General features: G+C 42.9%; 1 long non-coding RNA gene and 1 pseudogene across 2 annotated transcripts; one reads left to right on the forward strand and one right to left on the reverse strand.

Annotated features, from left to right (window-relative positions):
• The first annotated feature begins 1,357 nt into the window (after positions 1 to 1,357).
• Positions 1,358 to 2,383, forward strand: LOC118672224 (annotated as a pseudogene).
• A 4,028-nt stretch (positions 2,384 to 6,411) lies between these two features.
• LOC118672232 lies at positions 6,412 to 13,776 on the reverse strand. 2 transcript variants are annotated; one of them, XR_004973017.1, is made up of 3 exons: positions 12,673 to 13,776; positions 10,431 to 10,596; positions 6,412 to 6,797 (listed from the first exon to the last, which is right to left on the reverse strand). It is a non-coding gene; the product is annotated as an uncharacterized LOC118672232 (long non-coding RNA). The 2 variants fall into 2 exon arrangements; XR_004973015.1 differs by lacking the exons at positions 10,431 to 10,596; positions 12,673 to 13,776 and adding an exon at positions 9,251 to 9,305.
• Positions 13,777 to 16,629: the final 2,853 nt, after the last annotated feature.

Raw genomic sequence — 16,629 nt, forward strand, 5'->3', positions numbered from 1 at the left:
TCAATAACATAATCAGGTCATCTGAGGTCCACAAACAGAGGTGCTCAAACTTGTGGGCAGGCGAGCAAGCTGGAGGGCTGGTTAAACAGATCACTGGGCTGCAGGCCCATTTTCTGATTCAGTAAATCTGGCGTGGGGCCCCCAAATTTGCATTTCTCACAAAGTTCCAGGTGCTACAGAGGTTGCTAGTTCTCCTAGTTGCAGAGGGCACTTGGAGAACCAAAGAGGAAGGGGAACTCAGCTGTGAGGTGAGGGCAATGGAGGAACAAGAGCAGACCTGGAGCTCCTTTGATCCAGGGCAGGAGCACCCTTCTTCCTGGGCATGGGTTCTGGCTGAGTGCTTCCTGCCCTGACTCTTGGAGCAGGAAGTGCCCAGGGCCACAGCCTCTGGTTTTCTTGCTGCAGGCAGAAAAGGGCCCTCTTCCCAGATTTATTTTCCAGTTCATCGGCCGAAGCTTTCATGCTCTCTCCAAAGGAAGGGTAACCCTCAAATAGGAAGATACCTGATTCTCTTTACCCTCAGAAACTGGTCCTCACCACAGCCTTTCCTTAGCCCAGGTATTGGGTATTTTTCACATTTCCCAGCCTTTCCTTTCTAATTACACAAGGTAAGGTTTTGTCTCCAATGAAGGGATTCCAGGCCAAAGAAGGGGGCTGAGAGCCTTTTCATGGGGGTCAGGAACAGGTAGGAAAGTGTGTGAAGGAGGAAGAGAAGAGGAGGAGGGGTGGGGAAGGGGTAGCAGGGCCCGTCAAGGACTTAACAGCTCCACCCCCACCTCTGCTAGACTCGCTGGTGTGGAGAGTCCACCTGCTATCTCCACTGCCCTGGCCATTGCCCAACTCTATGCCCCTTCACATGGTATGGTTCCAGTGGTTTCCAGTTCCTGCTGCCTTAACCTTCCCAACTCCTAGGGGTTTGCCCAAAGGCAGACCTACAGCCAACCTTAGGGTAGGATGCAAGCAAAGGGCAGAGCTGGGGAGAATTGGCTGAGGATCTCTGCTTACTGTGCTGTGTGACATACCCTCTGGAGCAGGGGTCCTCAAACTTTTTAAACAGGGCGCCAGTTCACTGTCCCTCAGACCGTTGGAGGGCCGGACTATAGTTTTAAAAAAAAACTAGTCGACTGCTAAGCAACAGTCATCGGCGGCAAAAACACCCAGCGGGCCGGATAAATGTTTTTGTCGGGCCGCATATGGCCCGCGGGCTGTAGTTTGAGGACCCCTGCTCTGGAGCCTCGATATTTTGACTATAAAATAGGGACAGCGAGTCCCTGCAGGCCCTAGGGCACCATACTCTGGGTCAAGGTAACCTCCGTGGTCATTGTGGGGAGCCAGGCGCGGCTGGACACGCATGGCCATGTGGCGTCAGCTTGCCCGGGCCATTGCGCCTCTCCTACGAGTGCTTTATCAGGTTCTTGGGCAGTCCCACCCACCAGTGCAGGCCTAAAGACACTGCTCCCGGTGCGAACTTTCAAGGATGTTTCCATTTCTGAAAGGCCCAAGCTTAGATTTTTTTTTTTTCAGGCTTAGTGGCAATGTATTTCTCAGAGGGTGCAGGCTGCAAAGCAGAATGCCTGGTTAGAGCTTTAGCGACCATTCCAGGTCGCATTTAGGAAGGAGCCAGCTATTTCACTAAGAGCACAGCCACGCATTAGGCTGGAGCTGCTATATAGGAAGGACTGGATGAAGGCAAGTGGAACCTGGGGCAAGGGAGTGGGGGAGGGGCACAGGAGTAAACAGCGAGTTTGGCAACCACAGCGCCTATGCAACCTGGCCAGGCTTAGATTTGTTGAAAGAATACCACTTGTGCCAAAAGTGCAAAAAGAACCTAAGAACTTGTGTGACATACAGGGACCTTCAACTGAAGATACTGAGTTCACAGAAGGTAATTTTGCAATCTTGGCACTGGGTGGTGGTTACTTCTACTGGGGCCATTTTGAAATGATGCACCTGACAATCAGCCGCTCTATGGACCCCAAGAACATGTTTGCCTTATGGCGAGTACTAGCCCCTTTCAAGCCCATCGCCACCAGAATATGGGACAGCATATGGGGAGCGGCAAAGGCACCATTGATCACTTTTTGACTCCTGTGAAGACTGGCCACCAGCTTCATTAAAGAGATAGGCAGCTGTGAATTCAAAGAGATACAAGGTTTCCTCCACCAGGTTGCCCACAAGGTGCCCTTCCCAGCAAAGGCTATGAGCCGTGAAACCCTAGAGAAGATGCGGAAAGATCAAGAGGGTAACAACCAAAACCCTGGGACCTTTGAGTGCATAGCCACTGTCAACATGCTAGGGATACGGAAAGTACTGAGCCCCTATGACCTGACCCAGAAGGGACAATACTGGGGCAAATTCTACCTGCCTGAACATGTGTAGTGAGAATATGAGAAATAAATGTACAAAGAGAAGGAATCTACATTTTTGTTCTCCTCAGTTACCCTGAAAGTCTGGGTAGCTCTGATGTCATAACCAAGGAGCCGCATATGAGTGCTGTAGATGAAAGTGCATTATATTTATATTAAATAAAATTTCAGTATCACCTCTGGCTAAAAAAAAGAAAAGGAACAATGCATTCTTCATGGATTGCTCTAAGGATCTGATGAAATCCTGTTTGCCTGGAGCACAAGTGCTCAATAAAAGGTAGCTGCTATTATTAGTAGTATTAATATTATTAGAGCTGGAAGCAGGGAGAGGGTCCTGGGTGGTGAATGGGAAGGGTCCCAGAAGAGGAGTGATGGGAGCACCTTGGAGGACACAGGATGGGAGCACGTGGGCTGGACCAAGAAAATGTAGAGGCTGAGGTTCAGTGGGGTCTAGTGAAGCAAGAGAAATCCAGCTCCTTGACTGTCTTTTACCAAAATGTGAGTGTGTGTGTGACTATGAAAGGATTAATGATCCACAGTATCAAAGAAAACTATAAACACTTAGAATATTTGGACATAGTAACTCATAGATCTTGGTTTCTAAATATCATTCTTTTACTAGAGGAAACAGGAGATCTTTCAGGGTTGGAGATGACTGCAGGGCATCTGTGGCACCCGAAAATAATCATTTTGCTGAGGTCCCAACCAATGATGGACACATGTCCAAAAGACATGGGCCAACCTGAAAGGGCTCCTCTGGGACAATCGTGAAAGAAATGGATTGTGACCCATAGACTAAAGTAAAAGCCCAGTATGTCCATACTGACATAAACAAATTGTTGGTAGAGGAAGGAAAGCTCTTCTCTACAAATTCTAGAATTTATAGAATTATTGGAATTCTACCTAATAAATGTAAAAGAAAAGTCACCATTTGGCAAATGCCACAGTAATAATTATTTTATAGGAGAATCATCAGTGTATGCTAAACTCAGTAAAATATGATGAGAAACAGGATATTAACAACCTCATAGAATCTCTCTCAAGGTAATTATTAATCACAAAGGGGAAAATGGTAACTTTACAGTAAAGAATCCTGGCAGCCACCTTAACCAAGTGATCAAAGTTAATGGACCAGGAATGGACCAAGTCAGCATCATGTGCCTCTTGATATAAGGCACTGAGACGGACACACTATATCTGTAATATTCTTGCCAAAAAAAAGTATAACCTGACTTTAGTCATGTGAAAACATGAGACACCTAAAATAAGGGACATTCTACAAAATAACTTAGCAAGTACTTCTTCAAAAATGTCAAAATCATGAAAGACAAAGAAAGACTGAGAGAGTGTTCCAGACTAAAAAAGACTAAAGAGGCATAATGACTAAATGGAATATGTGATTCTGGGTTGCACCCTGAACCACAAAAGGGAGATTTATAGGACAGCTGGTGAAATTTGTATAGTATTATACCAATATTAATTTCCACATTTTGATTACTGCACTGTGGTTATATAACATTTGAGGAGTTGGGGTGAAGGGTATATGAAAATTCTTTGTACTCTTTACAACATTTTTGTAAGTATGTAATTAATTCAAAATGAAAAGTTTAAAAAAATTAGCCCTAGCTGGTTTGGCTCGGTGGACAGAGCGTCGGCCTACGGACTGGAGGGTCCCAGGTTCGATTCCGGTCAAGGGCATGTACCTTGGTTGGGGGCACACCCCCATAGGGGGCGTGCAGGAGGCAGCTGATCAATGTTTCTCTCTCATTGATGTTTCTAACTCTCTATATCTCTCTCCCTTCCTCTCTGTAAAAAAAATCAATAAAAATATATTTTAAAAAAATTATAATTGTAGTTTTTTGACCAAATGAGAAAACTCCCAAATTGATTTGGCTGTGTAATCAGCTACTAATTACTGTTACTGATGGAAACTGCCTAATTTCCAGGTCACATAATGAGGAGCATTAACATAAATTTAGTAGCTTAAAATACCACCCGTTTATTAGTTTGCAATTCTGTAGGTCAGAAGTCACACAGCAAGACTGAATTCTCTGCTCAGGGTTTCATGGGGCTGAAATCAGGGTGCTGGCTGGGCTGAGTTACCATCAGGACACTCTAGAGAAAAACCTGCTTCTGAGCTCATTCTCATTGGCAGAATTCAGTTCCTGTGGTTGTAGGAATAAGGATCCATTTCCTTGCTGGCTGTCTGGCTGTCAGCAGGGGCTACTATCAGCATCCAGAGGCTGCCTGCATCCCTTGCCATATGGCTCCTCCATCTTTAAATCAGCCAGGCTGAGTCCTTCTCATGCTTTGAACTCTGATTTCTTTCCAAACCAACCAGAGAGAACTCTCTGCCTTAAAGGACTCAGGTCACTAATTAGGAATCTTAATTACATTTGCAAATCCAGCAGTACTTAGATTAGTGTTTGACTAAATACTCGTAACTGGAAAAGCTGTATGTGCAACAGGCCCGGGAATCTTGGGGGCCATATGAGAATCCTGCCTACCACAGAGAGTAATTTCTTAAACCAAATACATGGATATGAATTGGCAAGCAGCTATGAGTGGGGGAGTGGGAAATGGACTGCAATGAGGACATGGGCTGCCCAATGCCCCCTGAGTCAGTCTGACCTGACTCAGCTAAAGGTTGATTCTCAGAGAGGGCTTCCTTTCCCTCCTAATAATCCTCTTATTTATTTATTATTTTTACTTTTTTGTTAATCCTCATCTAAGGATATTTTTCCATTGATTTTTAGAGAGAGTGGAAGGGAGGGTGAGAGACAGAAACATCAATGTGACAGAGACACATTGATTGGTTGCCTCCCACACAGGCGCCTCCCTACTGGGGCTGGGGATCGAGCCTGCAACTGAGGTACCGTGCCCTTGACTGGAATCAAACTCTTGACTCCTTAGTTCATGGGCTGATGCTCAATCCACTGAGCCAAACCGGCTAGGACAATCCTCCTATTTAAACTCTACTTCTGTGTGCAGCCCTGACTGTATTGGAATGTAATTATCCTCCCTTTCTGCTGAATTTTCAGAAATCAGGATTTAGTTTCCAGGAGGCAATTCCTTTTTTATATTTAATTTTTATTCATTGATTTTTAGGGAGAGGGAGGGAGAGATGGAGAGAGAGAGAGAAGGAGAAGGAGAGGGAGAGAAAGAGGAGAGAGAGAAAGAGAGACCTATTTGTACCACATGCACTCATTGGTTGATTCTTGTATGTGCCCTGACTGGAGATTGAACCCACAACCTTGGCTTATTAGGATGATGCTCTGACTAACTGAACTACTCGGGCAGGGCTATTGGAGGCAATTATTTTCAAATCCTTGATTAATGTCCTTGAAGCAAAGTCCATGTTCAATTGTCCTTGCAACTTTGCACACTCCAAGCAGTTATAGCTGGGGCACTTGGGAACATGTGCCCTGAGCCAGAAGGAAAGAGGAGCTGAGATGAGGTTACAAAGTCAGTGGTAGGCCTTACAAGCTGTTCACAGGGTCTAACTCAGGCCTCCGACACCCCCTGAGCCCAATGATGGGGCTGGATTGCAAACAGAGCCATTGGAAATATCAGAGCTCTAAAGGACTCAAAATGTAACTGGCCTGCCCTCTGAAGCCCATTCCCATCAATATATAATCAGGCCTTGTTTTTTTTAATGTTACAAAGAGCTTTCTCTTTTTTTCATAACACTCTGACAAATTTTTGACTCAAGCAGAGGCAAACATTCACCCCATTTCACTGATGATGGAGCTGGCCTCAGCTAGAGGAAGTGGTTTGCCCTGGCTGCTCGGCCAAAGGCAGACCAGAGACCTAAATGCAGGCCTCCTGACCAATGCCACTGTTCCCACTGTGCCACACTGCCCTTCTCCAGGGAGCTGTGTTCTCTCCTCCTGTCCTTGTCCTCCAGGTGGGACGTCACAGTCCTCAGAGGGTTGGCTCAGCTGGGACTGAGGGCCATTCAATCCCCATGTATTTAGTCTTTTTTTTAAAGTTGTTTTTAGAGAGAAAGAGGAAAGGGGATAGAGGGGGTGGGGGGAGGGAGAAACATCCACTTGTTCTTGTTCTTAATGACCTATTTACAGTTAAGGAGCCAGGCTGCCTCTTTCCCAGAATTCAGACTAAACTTCTCAGGCCAAGTGGTAGCTTTCCACCCCCATTATGGTCCTAGAATTGATGCTGAAGAGGAAAACAAGGAGTCACAGAGATTTCAAATTAGTCACATAATCACTTCTGGAGATAAAGGGTGATTCTTCATTGTGGGGTTTCACTTTACCTGTAATAAGGACACTTTAGAGGCCAACTAAACAGTGGGCAAGCCAGGCCAGTGGGGAGAGGTGGGACCGTGTGACCAAGTGCAGCACTGGCTCTTGTTTTGCCTCCTGGTGCCTCCACTCTGGCCACTGATTCCTTCCTCTGCCTCTGTTTCCCCATCTGTAAAATGTAGAGAATATTAGTTGTTGACAGAATGTAAGGAGCAAATGACTGCTTAAAAAATAAATACTGAATTTCTAACATTAGGCAAACATGCTGTATATTTTTATGTATATATATATATATATACATACATACACACACACACACACACACACACACACACAAACAACTGCTTAAAATTATTTTTATTTTCAATTAATATTTTATTCAAATTTAAAATGTTAGGTTTTCCTTAACCTTTTAGATCGAACTTAAACTGCTTTAGTCTACTTATAACTTTATTTGATAAAAACAGTAACATATAAAACTGTTAAGAAACCTTGAAAAGTGGTCCCATTCAAAAATTTAGTTATTTAAAATGCCTTAACAATTTTAAACCACATTTATGAAGTTAACACTTTATCATTTAGAATACTTGTTTGCTCACAAGCCTTCCCAAGTTCTTAACCAACTACATATGGTGAATCCTAAGTTGCCTTAAATGTTCTCATACTGCTTACAACCTTAATAGAATTTTTTGCACCTTTTAATTTAAATGACAAATCTATACCAAGCATGTCAAACTAGCGGCTGGCAGGCTGCATGTGGCCCACAACAAATATTTTTGCAGCCCAGCCAATATAATGGTATGTAAAAAAAATTTTTAATAAACATTTCATAACTTAATTTTTACAACATCCTGTTATACATAATTATTTTTTAATTAAATCTTATTGTTCAGATTATTACATTTGTTCCTCTTTTTTCCCCCCATAACTCCCCTCCTCCCAGTTCTCACCCCACCCTCCACCCTCACTCCCCACCCACTGTCCTCATCCATAGGTGCACAATTTTTGTCCAGTCTCTTCCCGAATCTCCCACACCCCTCTCCCCCCCCCCAAGAATAGTCAGTCCATTCCCTTTCTATGTCCCTGATTCTATTATAATCACCAGTTCATTCTGTTCATCAGATGATTTATTCACTTGATTCTTAGATTCACTTGTTGATAGATGCGTATTTGTTGTTCATAATTTGTATCTTTACCTTTTTCTTCTTCTTCCTCTTCTTAAAGGATACCTTTCAGCATTTCATATAGTACTGGTTTGGTGGTGACAGAATGTCCTTATCTGTGAAGCTCTTTATCTGACCTTCAATTCTGAATGATAGCTTTGCTGGATAAAGTAATCTTGGTTGTAGGTTCTTGGTATTCATCACTTTGAATATTTCTTGCCACTCCCTTCTGGCTTGCAAAATTTCTGTTGAGAAATCAGCTGACAGTCATATGGGTATTCCCTTGTAGGTAACTGAGTTTCTTTCTCTTGCTGAGTTTCTTTCTCTTGCTGCTATCTCTTTGTCTTTTGCTCTTGGCATTTTAATTATGATGTGTCTAGGTGTGGTCCTCTTTGGATTCCTTTTGTTTGGGGTTCTCTGCGCTTCCTGGACTTGTAAGTCTATTTCTTTCACCAGGTAGGGGAAGTTTCCTGTCATTATTTCTTCAAATAGGTTTTCAATATATTGTTCTCTCTCATCTTCTGGCACCCCTATAATTCAGATGTTGGTATGCTTGAAGCTGTCCCAGAGGCTCCTTACACTATCTTCGTATTTTCGGATTCTTTTTTCATTTTGCTTTTCCGGTTGGGTGTTTTTTGCTTCTTGGCATTTCAAATCTTTGACTTGATTCTTGCACTCCTCTGGTCTACTGTCGGGAGTCTGTATAATATTCTTTATTTCAGTCAGTGTATGCTTAATTTCTAGTTGGTTCTTTATCACAACATCGAGGGTCTCATTACATTTCTTGAGGATCTCACTATATTTATCGGCGGTCTCACCAGTCTTTTCGAAGGCCTTACTAAGTTTATTGGCGGCTTCTAGACAGTTCTTGAGAGACCTTAAAAGTGTGGTTTTGAACTCTATATCCTCCATTTCTGTCATTTTGTCCTGTTTCTTTGTCTCCGCATTTTTTATGCTTTCTTGGTGCACCCCCTTGTGGTCTTTGTGCACAGTCTTATTGTAGTTAAACCTTGATTGTTGTACGTAATACTGGGGGGGATTTGACTGCCAGGCCAACTGGCTGTGAGAATCAGCTGTGTCTGCAGTGGGAGAACTTCTGTCCTCTAGGGAAGTGCTAATCTAGCCTTTGCCTGAGGCTATCCCGCAAATGCCTCTGTGCAAGGCTTGGGCAGGGCGGGTCCCAGGGGATCAACAGGGCTGGCGGAGCGAGCAGTTATGACTGCTCTCAGTCCCGTCCCCAGAGGCTCTGCCTCTCAGAGTCCCAGCAACCGCTGCAAGTACCTCGGAGAGAAAGCTGCCCTCGAGTTCTGACTGATGCCAGACAGTCCCGCTTCTCCCGTTTCAGTCTGGGTCCCCAGAGACTTGCCCGGAACTGGAGCTCAGAGCCTGAGACTCCCTCCCTATTGAAACAGACAACCGCGCCCTCAGTCGCCAGCCCGCTCCGCATACACCTCCGCACCTTTGTATTTTCCACACTGTGCCTCCTCTGAGTCTCGGTATGCTTTTCTCATTCCTTCTAGTTGTAGAATTTCCCCTCAGCCAGCCTTCCTGTGGTTCTGGGCGATGTCCATCCCATCTTTTAGTTGTATTTTTGAAGTGGTTGTGCGAGGCAGCAATCTCTGGTGTTTACCTATGCCGCCATCTTGGTTTCTCCACCCTGTTATACATAATTATTAATAATGAATACAACTAACTACAACTACAGTTCGCTAATGACTGATTACTATAATCGTGTTGCATTCATTTCCCTTACACACCTTACGTGCATGCGCACCATTTCTCTCCACTAATACTAGTAGCAAATATTTTAGCAGCCGATTGCCACATCATTAGTCTTGGACTAACTTGTTTGGTGTGCGCAACAGAAAATATTTTGCTTTTGGAGAACAAGAAAAATAGGTTTACTTGCGTTATGCTTATTAATTTGTGCAATTATTCGGTGTCTGATAGGTTAATATTCAAGAAAAAATATTAATTTTTATTAAAATGTTCTATTATTTTACATTAACGATTACTCATTTATTTCAGCCCTTTGTATTCAGCATGTCTCTATATAAATAAACCTAGATTTCTATGAAAATTGAAGCTTTTGTTCTTTTATGGCCCACATAAACTTAAACCTTGTTTATTAGGCCCGTGTTAGCCTTTGAGTTTGACATACTTGGTCTACTCAATTACATTTTTAAAACTAGAATCACAAGATCAGTCCATTGGATACTCAAATTTATCACATTCTCTTAAAATTGCAAGTTCTTAAAATACCAAACAGATACAGGTCACCTAAACTTAACTCCAAAATAGCAAAAGCCTGAGTTGAATTTGCTTCACATTCCTCTGTTTATATAAACTTTTCCAGGGTTAAAAGAAACTTACCTAATCAAGTTACAATTATGTTATTACCAGCAAGCTGGAGGTCCTGTCCTACAGCACTAAGGTAACTTACAGACCAGAAAGACCCTCATTAGGATGGTGAAAAAACACATAATAATGGTTTTCCAGGCCTTCTGAATTGTGGGGTTATATTATTTTTGCAATAAAATGTTTAAAACTAAAGAGAAACCTAAATTACAGATCTGCCACAAGGGAGTTTCCAGATGGGAGATAAGCTTTTAAACTATTACAAAGCATTTGTTGCTTACTTAGCCTTGGCTCCAAGAATTGGCCAGGGAATTAATTTCTAAATGGTGTCATGTTCTGGAGGCATCAGTAATTGTGTTCAGGGCTTTGGCCTGGCCATTGTGCAGTTTCCTCAGGCACAGGCTGCACAGATGGAAGGACAGCTAATGACTAGAGAGAGGGACAGGCCTGTGGAGGATTAAAGAAAAAGAGTCAAAATCAGTCCATGAAGGGCACTTCATTAGTGCCTAAGTCTTACAGTGGTTCTCAACTTGTGGGTCGCGACTCCTTTGGCGGTCGAACGACCCTTTCACAGGGGTCGTCTAAGACCATCCTGCATATCAGATATTTACATTACGATTCATAATAGTAGCAACATTACAGTTATGAAGTAGCAACGAAAATAATTTTATGGTTGGGTCACAACATGAGGAACTGTATTTAAAGGGCCAGAAGGTTGAGAACCACTGGAAGAGATCATCAGAACTCAGGGCTCTAAAGGGCAGATATCTAGCTCAAAAGAACTTAGGCAAAAGGGTAATTTTCTGAAAGAATACTGATTACTCGGGATGAAAAGCAGAACATCCTAACCACAGGATAAGACAACACAGCTGCGGGCCCGCAGGGAGGTCCCAGGGAACAAGGCCGCTCCCACGGAATCTGTGAGTTCCGAGCTGGGAGAGAGTGGTTCTGAGGAAGGGTGTGGGCTGTTCAGAAGGATAGTCATGGTTCAGAAGAGCAGCTTGTCCCCTGGGCTTCATCAAGGCAGAACTGGTGCATTCTACCAGAAAGGTCAGGAATCAGGAGATCTGAATCTAGTGCAGTGATGGCAAACCTATGACAAGTGTCAGAGGTGACATGCGAACTCATTTTTTTGGTTGATTTTTCTTTGTTAAATGGCATTTAAATATATAAAATAAATATCAAAAATATAAGTCTTTGTTTTACTATGGTTGCAAATATCAAAGAATTTCTATATGTGACATGGCACCAGAGTTAAGTTAGGGTTTTTCAAAATGCTGAGACGCCAAGCTCAAAAGGTTCGCCATCACTGATCTAGTGCCTACTCCTATCACCAACACACTTGCTCACCTTGGGCAAGCCCCTTCCCTTCTCTGGGCCTCGTAATCTCTACTTCAAAGTGACTTAGAGCCCTTGAAGGGGACGTGCCAGGCCTGACATTACAGTTCTCTGAATAAGAGAGAGAAAGGCAGATTGGGAAGCAAAAGGAGAGGAAATAAGGGCACTGGGAAGACTGACAAGAGACAAACACCCTAAGCAAATAGGGATTTAAACAGGAAAACACCGCCTCCAGGGAAAGTGCTTAGTCAGGCACGAAATAAGAGGGAGAGGCTGGTGGCCCATGTTGCACCAGAGGGTCTGGTCACCCCACAGGGAGAGAGCCTGGCCATTCTTGTTGGCAGACCCTCTGAAGTGCCCCAGGACAGGTCCCCCACTCATTTTATTTCTCCCTGAATCCAACTTCTGGCATCTGTGATACTATTCAAAAGCAGAGTGACTGTGCACAATCCTTTTTATGGAATGTTTCCTCTCAAGACATGTGCTCTGAGCCTGCCGGGTACTGAGCAGATAAATGAACATTTACTGGATGGATGAAGGATGGATGTTTGGAGGACTGTACTCCTCAAAGCTTAGAGCTATGACATTCATTTTTTATCTTCAGTTCCAAGAGCCTGGTTCACTGTAGATGCTTAACTGTTGAATGAATGAGTCAGTCAATCACAAAGCTACCTTTGCTGCTGAATATGGATTCATATTTCTGTGTGGCTTGGACTCCAAATACGTCCCGTCCCTCTTTGTGTCACTGGTTCTATCAATTCTCAGAAAATACTCAGTAAACATTTGTTTAAAATCAGGTCTTCTCTATTTCCTGTTCTGTGACTCAGTGTTTGATACACAGAAAGAAAAGGAAGAATAGATGTTTATTTAAGAAGTGCATGCCTCGCCCAGCCAGCCGGCATGGCTCAGTGGTTGAGCGTCCACCTATGAACCAGGAGGTCAGGGTTTGATTTCTAGTCAGGGCACATGCCTGGGTTGTGGGCTCAATCCCCAATAGGGGGCATGCAGAAGGCAGCCGATCCATGATTCTCTCTTCTCATTGATGTTTATATCTTTCCCTTTCTCTCTGAAATCAATAAAAATATATTTTAAAGTAGAAGTGCATGCCTCTGAGAGATAATGACCTGTCAGGGTTCACCTTCAATGAGGGATGCTCTAAGTGTGAGTGTTTGGCATGCTGCCCACCTGTATCAGAGAGGGAAGTTGCTGGAAGAAACAACTGGCAGATGTCAGTGGCTTTGCATAGAAGTGTATCGTGCTCACAGCAGTGTTTGTGTTGGTGGATGGGGTGGGGTGGAGACTCTGCATTTACAGACTTAGGCACGTATCTTCTTGCCGGTCCTGGTATCTTCTATTGGATCCTCTGCCAACAGTCAGACTCAATCCTGAGCTCCAGTGCTGGGGCAGCAGCTTGAAAGGCACCAGAGACAAATGGGGAGGAACTGAATTGTCCAGCATCGGGCCAAGACCTGGGGGAGGCAAGTGGGGGGTGGGGGGTAGGGAAGACATGACAGCTTCCTCCCAAACATGCTGGCAGAGGCCATTGTTCCTTTTCTGAATCTGCTCCCACCCCCATCCCCACCCCCCTGAGCTGGCCAGCAGGCACCATATTTAAGACTGTACTAAACATGTGTTAAAATACAATTAAACAATTTTTCCTAAGTCCTGTATTAAATTTAAAAATGATCCTGGGAGTCACTAATTTTCAGATACCAATTCTATCAGTAAGGTTTGTCTGTCCATAAGTAACAGAAACCTGAATCTACTTAAACAAGAAAGGGCTTCTTTCTGGTGTAGGAAGTCCGGAGGTAAGCAGTCCAGGGCTGGTGCAGTGAATCTATAGTGCTCTGTTCCATGGTACATGGCATTCTTGCCCACAGTCTGACCACTGCTGTATCTCCAGGCATCAGGGCCACATCACTCAAGGTTGAACTGGGACAAAGAAGCAGCACTAGGTCATCTTTCCCTTTTACCAGGAAAGTAAAAGGTTTCCCTGAAAGACCTCAGACATTTCTACTTCCATCTCATTACACAGAATTGTAACTTGGGTGCTGGGAAGCAGAAAATGTGCTTCCTAGGGGCAGGTGGGGAAAAAGAAGTGGGCCATGTCATGTTACCCCAGTGATCCTGTACAGAGAGGGTGGTTTTAAAGACTTCAGTTCTCTTCAAAATGACCAAATGTTGCCTGGCCGGTGTGGCTCAGTGTTTGAGCATCGACTTATGAACTGGGAGATCACGATTGGATTCCCAGTCGGGGCATATGCACAGGTTGCGAGCTCAATCTCCATTGTGGGGTGTGCAGAAGGCAGCCGATCAATGATTCTCTCTCATCATTGATGTTTCTGTCTCTCCCTCTTCCTTCCTCTCTGAAATCAATAAAAATATGTGTTGTTTTTTTTTAAAAACACAACACAACAAAAAAAACCAATCAACCGTTGGTTGGGAGAAGCATTCTTTCTTGTATATTTAAGGTTCTTCATATCCCAGTCCTTAAAACTTACTCAAAGTAAATGTTTTAGACAAACACCAATCTTAGACTAAGGATTTTAAAGCATTTTACTAAAATGAACTGTTTCAGATTCCCAAGATGAATCTGAAGTTCAGAGTCGACATCCTGTCTTATAGGTAAGTCTGATGTCATAGCTTTGCCATCAGACTAAGGATGCTCAGTTGCCCGTCTCTGGCTGGCTGGATTAACTGAAAACTGATGAGGACTTAGAACCAAAAGTTTTGTCCACCCTTGGCTGGGTAGGATGAGTCGACTTTCCTTTCAAGGAAAATTGTATGAGTCAGTCAAACACCTGAAGTTTTGGTGTGGATGAAAGTGGCTTTAGTAAAAGGCTCCCACTTTGAAATTTTTTGTTTTAACATGACTCTAAGAGCCAGAAAAAGAGAAATATATATATATTCTATAAGCTCTGAATATGTTTATCAGGCCAATTATACCTGCATCTGCTTACTAGCATTATCATTGACATATTTTAGAACCATATTTGTGTCCATATTTTCAACATGATATATATTTTTACTTAACTCATAGTGCCATGAGTTTTATAAGCTTTTTTAAAAAATATTTTTTATTGATTTTGAAAAGAGAGGGGAAGAAAGAGACAGAAAGACCGATGAGAAAGATCAATGAGAGAGAAACATCAATTGGCTGCCTCCTGCATGCCCCACAGTGGGAATGGAGCCTGCAACCCAGGCATGTACCCTAATCGGGAATCAAACCATCGATCTCTTGGTGCATGGGTCAACGCTCAACCATTAAGCCACATCGGCTAGGCAGAATGGTAAGCATTTAATCTATAATTCTTTAGTAGCTAACTGGTATAAAAATATATAATTTCCCTGAATATTTTAAGCCTGATCCAGTCAACAAACAAATCACATAATTTGGCTTAAATTATTACTCTATTAAGATAAGCAGAGAGATGGCATCTTTTAACACTGGAAAAGGCAACTTATATCACTTCTCCCCTTTCTCCCAATATTTCCAAATTGACTTGTTTGAAAAAGAAGTTTAACATCTTAATCCCCTTTAATCCCTGGGAAGATGAAATATTTCAACACACATAAGCTCACTAAGGGCCATCAAACAGCACAGTGGATGTGATGGAAATGTTGGAAATGTTATTTCCGTCTTTGGAAACAACTTCTGGGTCTACCTAAAAGGTTTATCATTAGTTGAAGGGGACTAGCTGCTCATAATGAGGAAATGTGTGGGTGATCAGTGAGGAGGAAGGTTTATTTTTATCAGAAAACATGCATTTGTCTAATCACCTGGAGGAAAAAGTGCTGCTATTATTCTTGCATAGTCGTTGTTATAAAAATAATAGTTGGTGAGATGTGGCAAAATGTGGAAATTATAAACCACCATTATTGCCAAGGTGAATGCATTCATGTTGTTGTTTTGTATGTGTGTGTTTAGAGAGAGTGGAAGGGAGGGGGAGAGACAGAGAAACATCGATGTGAGATATATTGATTTGTTGCCTCTGAGCTTTCAACCAAGGTACATGCCCTTAACTAGAATTGAACCTGGGACCCTTCAGTCTGCAGGCTGATGCTCTATCCACTGAGCCAAACCGGTTAGAGCCATTCATGAGTTTTATAAGCAACTGCCCATATGAAGTCTCTAGAGAAACTGAGTCCTCATTAAAGTGAAAATTATTAGATTCTGTTTCCTCATGGAAAAGGATAAATTCTGTGGTTAAAGCATCGTTCCAATACACAAAGGTACAGGTCTGATCTTTGATCAGGACACATACAAGCAGCAGCCAATGAATGCATAAATAAGTGGAACAACAAATTGATGTTTCTTTCTCTCTCTCTCCCCCCTTCCTCTAAAAGAAAATTTTAAAAAATATGTTTTTATTTATTTCAGGGAGAAGGAGAGAGATAGAAACATCAATGATGAGAGAGAATCATCAATCGACTGCCTCCTGCACACCCCCTACTGGGAATCAAACCCGCAATCCCGGGGCATGTGCACTGACTGGGGTGATCTCTGATCTTCTGATTCATGGGTTGATGCTCAATCACAGAGTCACACCGGCCAGGCTCTTTAAAATAAAATTTTTTTAAAATTTTAATAAAAATAGGTGGACAGCTGTAAAAAAAAAAAAATCTTACCTTTTATGACAGCATAGATGGAGTTGGAATTATTCTAAGAGAAATAAACCAGTAAGAGAAAGACAAGTCCCATATGATTTCACTTATATGTGGAATCTAATGAACACAATAAAATAACAAAATAGAAACAGACTCATAGATACAGCGAACAGACTGGCAACTAACAGAGAGGAAGGGTTTGAGGGACTAGGTAAAAAAGGTGAAGGGATTAAGCAAAACAACAACAACAACACACCTCATAGACACAGACAACAGTATGGTGATTATTAGAGGGAAAGAGGCTGGGGATGTAGCCTTTTTTTTTTTTTCTGGCAGCCTGTGTCCAGCCAAAACTTGGAAGTTATTTTCCTGTGAAAAAGAGGGTGAATGGATGTTAGGTAGGCAGCCAGTGGGGGGAGGTAAAAGACGATAAAGGGCCGACAAATGGTGACAGAAGGAGACTTGATTCGGAGTGGTGAACACACAGTACAGTGTACAGATGATGTATTATAGAACTGTACACCTGAAACATAA

The sequence above is a fragment of the Myotis myotis genome, unplaced genomic scaffold, assembly GCF_014108235.1.
Source record: "Myotis myotis isolate mMyoMyo1 unplaced genomic scaffold, mMyoMyo1.p scaffold_m19_p_1, whole genome shotgun sequence".
Classification (NCBI taxonomy): Eukaryota; Metazoa; Chordata; class Mammalia; order Chiroptera; family Vespertilionidae; genus Myotis; species Myotis myotis.